At 38.9% G+C, this 11,105-nt stretch overlaps 1 long non-coding RNA gene across 3 annotated transcripts in view; it reads left to right on the plus strand.

The window, feature by feature from the left end:
- Positions 1–9,275, plus strand: part of LOC125396640 (uncharacterized) — a 75,412-nt gene extending 66,137 nt beyond the window's left edge. For 2 of the 3 annotated variants that reach the window (XR_014997019.2, XR_014997020.2), the window contains 3 exons: positions 86–224; positions 6,428–6,500; positions 7,762–9,275. This is a non-coding gene — a long non-coding RNA (uncharacterized LOC125396640). The remainder of the gene's footprint in view (positions 1–85; positions 225–6,427; positions 6,501–7,761) is intronic. The other variant, XR_014997021.2, reaches the window with a different exon arrangement.
- The last annotated feature ends 1,830 nt before the right edge of the window (positions 9,276–11,105 follow it).

The following is an 11,105-nucleotide window of genomic DNA, read 5'->3' on the forward strand; positions in this document are numbered from 1 at the left end:
TGAGTGCAATATCTTATAAGAACTTCTATCTTCCTTCCTAGTCAGTGATGTAAAATATACTAAGTTTATCGTTTCTCTCTGACAGGGGCTGAGATGGTGATTCAGTGGGAGAGCATTTGTCTAGCACGATGAAGGCCTTCAGTCCAAACTCCAGCCAAACAACACACACACACACACACACACACACACACACACACGTCTACAATTGTTCTGACTCCTTGGAGGTATGAACTTAAATATACAAAGCCATCCCTGAGCTATGATCTTCAATGAATTCTGATTTAATTATATTTATGGTAGAGATAAGCTATACATGTAAAGGATGAAACAACAGTTCCTGATTTATTCTTTTATTAATTAAAAAATTCAATTAATAAGAAAAACCTATTCCCCGAGGGGCTTTAAAGCTTCATTAATGAGAGAGTGTCATCAATATTTCTATTCTAGATGAACAAACCAAGTGCAAACAGCAATATATCAAAGATAGAAGAGCAGACTAAGGAAATATTGAAATCCATTTTTATTTATTAAATGAATTGTTTGAAAGACACTGAGTCAACCATGAAGAAAAAATTCAAATTAGCAACAAAATGGTTTAAAATTCAATGTTGGGAATTTTTTACATATTCATAATCTGACAGACAAATCTGTTTGTTTTTTATCCTTACATGATAGTAACTATAAACCCAATAACTTACCTACAATTATTTCAAGTGATATTTATGATTTAAAGATATAAGTATTACTTAATTCTATAGTGTTCCCTGTCATATTTTTTTATTTTGCATACAAGCAATTAGAAGTATCACAAAGTCAACATCTATACAAAGTCATATATACATTTATATTGACATATTGCTGTCTTGTGCTTAAACGTGGTTCTTCTGACCAGTAAACCTTTCCCCATCACTATATTTGTGACTGAAGATTTTCTAGCACTACTTTACAAGCCTGCGGAGAGTGCAGTTAAGACATATTACTGTTGCTGCTGTTACCCCTTTGCAGATGTAGGATGGAGCACGATAAAGTCCTAGAACTGCAGACACTCCGAGAGCTGTTAGGAAAACATCTGAGAGGAACCGAGTGCCCTGTCTTCCTACACTCTCCTTTCTAGAGGGGGTAGACTTCTTGCTTACTTTTCAGAATTTGTTCCTGCTGGGAATGATAGAGAGCTGTCAATCACTCCAGCTTACCCAGGTGTGAAGTGTGTCAAATGTCAGTGCCTGAGAACTTCCTTCTTCTGTAATTTCAGCTGCCAAAAGTCAAGTGAGCTTATCTGATCTTGAGCATACCATTTTAGTCTTAAATAACAGAAAACCCGAATATTTAAAAAGCTAATTTTTGTGTATATGTATGTGTGTCTGTAGTGTATGAGTGCACTTGTTTGTGTGAGTGTGTCTGTGGTGTGTGTGTGTGTGTCTATGTTTTTGAGTGAGTGTTTTTTGTGTGAGTGTGGTGTGTGTGTGTGAAAGTGTGTGTTTGTGTATGCAAGTATGCTAATTTGTGTGTCATGAGGGAAGATCAGATATTGGTCTTTATTATTTTTCACTTTATTTAGAAATACTTAATTTAATTTTGAGATTATAGTAAAAACGATAACACATGTAAGTCAGTCTCTAGATAAATATATAAAATTTAAATGAAATTTTTTCTTCTCTGCTGACAATGTTCTCTTCAGTAACTGAAGAAAACCTGGTAAAAAGACTTCTTTTGAGTTGATGGTCATGGTTGTCCAAAAAATTCCCTCTAAAAACCATGAAATGAAAAAATGAAATTTATGCCCTGGCAATGCTGAAGCATGCATGAGCAAACCGTATATGGCAGTTCTGTTGAACCTGTCCATATTGGGTTTCATGGTCAAAGTTGATGAGGATGACTGACCAGGTCTCTTCCTCAAGAGAGCACTAGGTCTCATTACAGATGGTTGTGAGCCACTTGCTGGGAATTGAACTCAGGACCCATGGAAGAGCAGGCAGTGCTCTTAACCACTGAACCATCTAAAAACCATAGGCTATTGTTTACAGCTCAAAAAAACTTTTTTTTTGTTTTTTGAGACAGGGTTTCTCTGTAGCTTTGGAGCTGTACTGAAACTCGCTCTGTAGACCAGGCTGGCCTTGAACTCACAGAGGTCCGCCTGTCTGCCTCTTGAGTGTTCTTATTAAAGTCATGCACCACCACTGCCCTTGGTTATCTCCTTGGAAATGGAAGGTAAAGGCCGGGCAGTGGTGGCGCACGCCTTTAATCCCAGCACTTGGGAGGCAGAGGCAGGTGGATCTCTGTGAGTTCGAGGCCAGCCTGGTCTACAAGAGCTAGTTCCAGGACAGGCACCAAAAACTACAGAGAAACCCTGTCTCAAAAGTCAAAAAAGAAAAAAAAAAAGAAATGGAAGGTAAATCCCTATTGTTGACGCCACCCTGCCCTTCAGACACAGGGTCTAGAACCCTAGAGGCCCCTGAGCTAGAACTCACCTGAGATCCTTCTCCCCAGGCCTAGCTTTGCTGGTACCAAAGGTGTCAGACAAGCTTCTAAAGGAGAAAATCAACCAATAGTCCTACTCAGCTATGGTGCCTATGAACCACAACCATGACCAGTATGGCACAATAACCCTAAGGGTACATAGTGGCATGCACACTTTGGTGGTAACCAACAGCTCTGGTTATGGATCTTGGAGAAGAACATACAACCACTACTTTACCTAATCCACCATTTTTTTTTGAGAAAGGTTCTCTCCCTAAGCCAGGAATTCACTGTTTAATCTTGACTGACTAGCTAAAGATCCCCGTCCCAGGTATCTGCCTGTCTCTACTCTAATGCTGTGGCTATAGGCATAGGAAACCTACATGTTAGGCTTTTACATGGATGCTGAGAACCTGAACAAGGTTTCTATGCTTGCACAACAAGCAATTAATCTACTGATTCATCTTCTGGTCCTACTGTACTGCTTTAAAAATGGCCCACAAATATTTGATTAGAGTTATTGGACATAGTTTGGCTACTGCATATTCATATAAATTTTGGAAGCAGCTTGTAAAATTTTGCATGAAAAAAGAACTGTTAGAATTTGATTGGCATTTTTAATGGATTTCTCTATATGATCAAAGAAATATGACTTTGAATATAGGGTAATTTTATCTTCAAATAGTCTATATCTCTTGAACCTTGTGCTTATTTTTTTTCCTGTTACTTTGTAGTTTTCTGCTTAACCATCCGAGGAAGCAGAATTCGTGGCCTCTGACCTGTGATCTGTTGATTTCCCTTTGGCCCCCAGCCTGTTTGCCTTCTACCTCCAGCTTTTGGACCTCTAGACAAACAGGCTAATGATAGTTGCTAGGCGAAGACTCATTATCTCTGAGAAGATTCGAGCAGGATGTTCCAGCTTTACCATGGTACACTGTACACAAACCTAAAATTTATTGATTTATGAGGAACGGCTCCTTAGAGAATGTCACATAAGCAATAAAACACTCTGAGTTATAAAATTAGACGTTTTATGACTTGAAATTTCCCCACTGTATGAGCAAATCTCATTAGATTCCATCTATTACCAGGAGCAGAGGACTCTTGTCTCATGCAGGAAGGAAGAAGTGGGGCAGTCACATGACATGTCTCAACCCTTTGCTTACTTTACTGGTGACATTTGATTGCTTCTTAACATTTCCATGTTAGTAAGGTTTATCAGAAGGTAAAAATTTTTGTTTTTTTAAAAATGAAGTTAATTTGAAATTTGGGTGCTTCATCTTTGGCCAAGCTCCGATACATTGTGTTAGTTCTATTCCTTGCACAAAGGTTTCAAGATATTTCACTTAATTTTATTTTCAGGCTGGGTTTCCTGTAACCCAGTATGGACCCCAGCTGTCTATACCTGAAGGTGAATGTGAGTTAATTTTTCTGCCCCCATCTCCTATGTGCCTACATCAAAAATAGGACATTTGACATGATAGGTAAATGCTTTTCTAAGTGAGCTAAAGCCCCAGACCTATTTAAGATCTTTAAAATGCAATATTTAAGTTCTTGTCCTAATTGCTGTGAGAATGTAGAAACATCACTGATTTACTCTGAATCCCCTCACTCTTGAAATTTGTATAATTAATTTTTTAATGATTGATCTGTATATCACTACATTTTGGATTCATCTATAATAATTTATTTATAATTGTATTATCTGTAGATTTTTGTTTTATTTCCTATTTTCACCATTCTTCCCTTTTATCTTTTTTATTTATTTTTTATTTATCACACCAATTATGAAATCTAGTAAATCACTGTGAATGTACCAATTTGGGAAGATAAAAGATTATTTTTATCATTAAGTGTGCTGACATTTGCAGGTCTTTTTCAGCTCCCCAAATCAGATTAGTGATTTCTAGTTTTAGTCTTCACTCAACTATGAATAGAAATGAAATTCTATCAGATGCTTTTTAAGAACTTACAGTTGAGCTGGTGCCTAACCAGCGGCTTCATCCCCAGTCACTAGCATTCATGGTATCTGAAGGTATTTGTATGCTACCAGAGGAGAAATGCAATCATCATTAACAATTGGATACAAACCTCGTGCCAAACAATAGGTACGTGCCTGCAGGATATACTGGTGCAATAATGGCACAAATATGAGAATAATCACCTACTTTCTGATTGGATGTAAGGCCAGCTTCATGAGATGGAAGCCATATCTGACACTGATAAAATGACCAAGAACCTGAGATAAGATAGATAGGTCATGTCTCTAGGGAGAAGCCTAATAATATCATTCCATTAAAGAAACTGCAAAAAGGAGTTCCTGATGACACGTTGCAATAATGCATAGATCAGAGCATTGCCTAGTTTTCTCTAGAGATTCTTCTTCTCGTATTAAATGGGAACTAACATAGAGACCCACGACTGGACAATGTGCAGAGAGTGAGAGACTTCAGCGCCCTCGCTCATCACAGGGCTGTCTTTGACAAGTCACTCCCGTGAAGGTTTAGAGATCTCTGAGGAAGAAAGACGGAAAGACTGCAAGAGCTACACAGGAGAGATGGCTCTAAGAAGATGTATCTTCTGGAAACAACAGGGCTGATGTGCATGTGACCTCACAGGGACTGCGGTACACATGCACAAAACCTAGACAAGTTCAAGCCAGATGGGGTCCCCACACTGAGGGAGGGAATTAGATGCATAACTCCATTGTTAAGAAGCTATCTATAGCTGGGCAGTGGTGGTGCACACTTTTAATCCCAGCACTCAGGAGGCAGAGGCAGATGAATCTCTGTGAGATCAAAGCCAGCCTAGTCTACAAGTGCTAGTTCCAGAAATGGCTCCACAGCTACAGAGAAACCCTGTCTCAAAAAAAAAAAGCAAAAAAAGAGAAGCTATTTATAATTGATACCTTCTAGAAATGAGAAAATCAGTTTTATCCAATGGCATAGCATTCAGTATATCAACCACATCCAGGGCAGGCCCCATGCCCAGGAGCAAATGGCCAACACAAATGAAATCAATACTATTATTTTAGATTTTTTGTTTCACTTTTTTTTTTATTTGAGCAATTTTTTGTCTGATTGGCTTTTGCTTTTATGTGGATTCTTTATGCTTCCTGTTTTTTTTTTTTTTGGTTTGGTGTGTGTGTGTGTATGTGTGTGTGTGTGGTGTGTGTGTGTGAGAGAGAAAGATAAATAGAATATAGAGAATATAATGATATAATGATATAATGCTGGGTAGTTAAGGAGGTGGGAAGGATCTGGGGGAGGGGAAATCATGATCAGAATAAATCGAACACACTTTTTCAAAGAATAAAGGATAAAGAAGACCTGTAAAGCTCCTAAGTTTATCATGATTACTATTACTAGCACTATAACTATTGTACATGGACCACGTACATCATGAAAGGAGGTAGCCCGGGAAGAAGTAGAAGGTGTGGGGAGAGCTTTCGGACATTCTGCTGATTCTGTCTCCAGCACATGGTGCCTGGGTACCTGGGTTAGTAATAAGACAGAGGATTTCTGGTTCTCGGTCAGAAACACTTAGGGTGTGACTAATTTCCCACAAAACTAAGAGGACAAGTTTTAAGACAAATGCCTGGAGGGCTGTAAAAATTCCCCTGTGGCAAAGATTTCCATGGAGAAATTATTTATGTGATTGACTGCAATGACACCCTCAGTGGTGGTGGGAGCTACCCAGTTCTATGTTGTGACTTCCTATGGGGCAGGCTGTGGAGGGTGGGGGCTGGGGAGGGGTAGGATTTCGCTGCTGTGTTCCCAGAATTGAGAGCTGTTTATCACCTGATTTGGCTGATAGCTTCTGCCTGACAGCTGAAAGTTGTCGCTGTCTGGTGAACACCATCCCACAACCCGTTGATGAGGAAGCAAAAGAAGTGACTTCCACTGCGGCAGGTCTCGTCAGTGTGGTAGGTCATCTGCCAACCTTATGACCTTGACCTACTTGTGTGCAGGCCTAACGTGACTGAGAAGAGAAAGTTCTAGGAATAGTCAACAAAACTGGGGTTTCCCACAAATGCAATTGAGGTAAGCATAATAAAAACAAATGTTTTATATGAATCGAGAGAAGGCCAGAGTTTTTTTTTTTTTTTTAAAGGTCTGGTTCCTCCACATTTCCTGTGAAATGACCTCATTCTATCTTCAAGACACAATGTGGTAGATTTGCTTATTTCCTCTTGTGCTAAGAGTCACACCACCAGAGTCTTGGCAGATTGGTTCATATTTTCCTGTTTTCTTCTCTGGTTGGGGAATGAAGATTGTCCCAAAGACTCTAGTAAACACCTGATGCCTGTGCAGAGCGCTTCTTGCTTTAGAGATGTAAACTCATAGGTAACTTTTGATGCTAAGCCTACGTTTTATTTGCATGGGTGTCCATGGTCACACCTGACACTTGATGTTTTTTCTCCTCAGTAGCGTGTTCTGGAGGGATAGCTGGAGGTGTGTGTGTGTGTGTGTGTGAGTGTGTGTGTGTGTGTGTGTGTGTGTGTGTGTGTGATTATTGTACCCAATGGCTTGAAGACTTAGAATTTGTTCTCCAGAGGGAAAAAATCATTGTGGGTCAGGGAGGGGGTGACATGAATAAGAGGTAGTTCTTGGATGCAGTAAAACTTGCATTTCCCTGTGTGGGCCAAGATTTATTTCCTTTCCTAACTCGTCATTAAGGTTCTAATCCCAATATTGAGCAGTGTAAGTGTATTTGGAGAGAGGATCACTAAAAGAGGCAAGTAGTGTGGTAAATTAACATGAGATCAGTATGGTGGACCCTAATTTAATCTTAGTATTACTGTCTTTATTTACTCATCCATCTATCCATCTATCTATCTATCTATCTATCTATCTATCTATCTATCTATCTATCTTCAAGACAGGGTTTCTCTGTAGCTTTGAAGGCTATCCTGGAACTAGCTCTTGTAGACCAGGCTGGCCTTGAACTCACGGAGTCCGGCCTGCCTCTGCCTCCTGAATGCTGGGATTAAAGGCATACACCACCATACACCACCACCTCCCGGTTGTATTTCTGTCTTCATAAGAAGAGGCTAGAATACAGAGAGAGACATTAAGGGTGATTGTGTTTAGCAGAAGGAACAAGCTAGCAATCTGGACATCAAGGAGAGAGGCAAATTAAACCTGACAATACCCTGAACTTGGATTCTAAATTCCAGAAATGTGAGAAAATTAATCTCTGCTGCCCATGTCACTCCATCTGTGGTATTTTGTTAAGACAGCCTTGGTCGCTTAGCATCTCCTGTATGTTTTCATCTGTTTCATCCTTCACCTTTTCCTTCAGGAGATAAAGTGTGCCTTCCCTGTCCTAGGCACAGCCATCCACGATGCTCTCACTCTGCCGCCTCCTGTCCCATGGCTGCGATGAACATACCCACTTGAAGAAACCCTGTTGGTGGCTTCATCATGTGAAGTCTCATTTCTTCCTCTCATCTGCTGAAGAGTTGAATTCTGTCATCTCTTCTCACCTACTCGTTACAAAGTTCAAACTTTACCCCATGAGTTGTTATGAAAGACAGAGTGAAGACTGAGTTCTCAAGGATTTTCTCTATCCTGCTGTCGTGGTTTGACTCTTTCCCTTTTTTTCAGAGTGACTAGGAAAAGCCAACCCAGTGTCCAAGCAGGCTTCCTAAAGTGATACATGTCATCTGTGTTTCAGCTGCTGGGATGCCTAGATGAGCTTAGACCGTGAAGAGTGGGTGATCGCTGTTTAGTGGACAGTTCTCAACATGAGCCTGCAACTCTCAAGTGGCAGTTGCTTAGACATTTGGAGAAAACCCCATTTCTTTGACCTTCATCAGCAGCTGCAGTCTAACGGGAACCATTGGGTCATGACTTTTATAGAGATCTCTAGCTCCCAGCACATATGAGAAGCCACTCAGCACTTGAAGACTGACAGAGTTCACCTTTTGCCAAGTATTTATGAAATTCCTGAGTACTTACATAGCTATTGTTATCCAGCAGGACTTTTATTGAGCATCAAGGGTTCTTAGCTCAGGTTTTTACAAATTAGTTTCAGAAGTCTATATAAGTCTTTAGAATCTATTCATTATCACTCCCCCATACATTCCTATAGGTATATTTTCTTTTCTTTTCAGGGGAAATTTTTTGATTTTTAAAGGGTTCCAGAAATATCACCATATTAAAACTGTTAATTTTTTATAGACAGATTTTACTCAAACATTTGGTGCTTGCTTCCTTCTATTGTCCTGTGGGACCCCCAATCTGTTTTCACAAAGTTAATCTTTGTAAGAGCACATGTGGAATTGCCTCATTTGAATTTGGTGTTGTGATGTCATATGCTTTTTGTCATCAATATTACAAGATAAAGATCATTAATTATATTTTGGTATTTGTTATTTTAAAATAGTAAATAGTATTCATTGATATTTAACTGATCCTTTGCTAATTTTTAGTTTTATATTAAAAAGAAATAATATTTTCTTTTCAGTGTCCTTTGATATGATTCTAGGATCATTACTAAGATGAAAAGTTTGAAAAAATCATTCTGTAAGTATTAGACTCATTTATAATAAGGACTTGAAGGATATTTTCCAATTTTCATGTCTTTGGCTAGCCTCTCTTTTCACTCTGTGTTTACACAGGAACTTCCTAATTAGATTTCACAGGGATTTATAAAGTAGATATACGATTGTCAATTTCTGTTTTTTCCCTTGACTCTAATATGTTCTAAACCAATGCACATACTGGCTTCACAGTCCTTTAAATCATTTTATCTCAGATAATTGTTCTCAGTGCATGTATTGTACTTAATAAGACTATAAGCAGAAATTTAGATGTTTCAGGAGACATAGAAAATCTCAAGAAGTCTCTAGAATTCTGAAAGGGTTTCATCAAAAGTTTTCTTTTCCAAATTGTTTGAGAGTAGCTACATAAGAAACTCCATATTATTTATCCACACTTTGTAATAAAACCACTAACATTTCTATCAGTAACATTTTAGTATCTTGCATGAATCTATGATACCTGTTTTATTCCAAAAGTGCACACTTTCATAAATATTACTATAATAAATTATATGAAAAATGTATTGTCAGCCTCAGTGATTTCTCAAATGTGGTCTTTCCCAAAGATTTTTAAATCCCATGTTTCTTTCATACCTTATATAATGAGAAAATAAGAATAAGGAACACAAGTTACAATGAGAGTTTAGTGAGGTTGAATATGTTGCAAACTTTTCTGGGAACACATTCCCAGTTGACAAATATTCATTTGTCACAATTATTTCAGGTACCAGAGGGTGGAACACAGGAGAAATTATAGCAGTAGACCATTCCCTTTGCCTTAACCCAATGCTAGACACTAATCTCTCCAGACAGTATATCGAGATTAAGTATGCTTCAATAGCCAACTTTTTTCTGTTGAGTCTGATAGAAAGGAATAATAAATGTCACCCAATGAGACCTCTTTATCTACCATTGGAGTATGGACAGGAAATGAAGAAGGGGGAGTCGGGGAAAAGAATTTTGGAGATTATTAATTGACCTGCAAGTTTCTTCTAGTCTGACAACTGATGTGCAGCATGTGCCAAACTTGCCTCCCACATCCCTTCAGCTGGCCAACTACAGTTTCTTCTTTTAGGAGGTCATCGGGTCTCCTTATTAGTCACATAAACAGCAAAATCTCAGATGCTCCTATCATCTCCTTAGGATTCTTTTCCTCCTAGGTGCTGATCCTTCATTCCTATCTATTTCGAAATCTCTCTTTTCCAGCCCTTGATCCAAACTCTAACACTCTTACTAATTTTTTCCTTTTCATCCTCCTAAGTTGCCTTTTCTTCTTCATTGTAGTCTCCACTTTGGTGGAAGTGTTGGAGTTTGAAGGTACATTTGGGATTTGGGTAACAAGAAGCCTGAGAGAGAGAGAGAGAGAGAGAGAGAGAGAGAGAGAGAGAGAGAGAGAGAGAGGAGAGAGAGATTTCCTCACTCAGTATTTTCCTCGCTTGATGGTGAAAGATGAGAATCCCTGGCTAATAGTGTCACATTAGTGCAGAACAAGCAAGTGGCTTTATGGTCTGGGTCCCCCCGCACTTTACTGTGGTTTGAGTAACCTTAAACTGAATTGGTCTATGTTTATGAAACCTTCTGATTTTAACAGAAAAAAAAATCAAGACGGAGTTGTTACTGTGCATTTATATAGGTTTTGATTAGTTTTGGGGTCTCTGTGTCTGTCTGTCCCTCTCTGCATGTGTGCCTGCGTATGTGCCATCTGCACCGTTTGTGTTCAGGAGCCAGCAGAGTTCAGAAGAGGGTATCAGACCTCCTGGAACTGGAGTCACAGGTGGTGGTGAGACACCAGAAATATGCTGGGAACCAACCTGTGTACTTTGTAAGAGCAATCGGCATTCTGAAATACTGAGCCACCTCTCCAGCTCCAGAATTTAATTTTTAATGTGGAAATAGATCCATTGTTGTACTGTACTGAAGAGTATTGTTTTATTGGCCTGTTCATTGCTTAATACTATCTGATAATAATTATGATGATAATGACAATAAGTTCCACTTTATGCTATTTGAATAATTATTAGATGCATCAGAGCTAAGGTGGGAATAAAGACATATTGATTTGGAATAATGTGGGGAAATGTAACAAAATTGTATGTGTCAA

The sequence above is a fragment of the Myodes glareolus genome, chromosome 15 (genome assembly GCF_982192425.1).
Source record: "Myodes glareolus chromosome 15, mMyoGla1.1, whole genome shotgun sequence".
Classification (NCBI taxonomy): Eukaryota; Metazoa; Chordata; class Mammalia; order Rodentia; family Cricetidae; genus Myodes; species Myodes glareolus.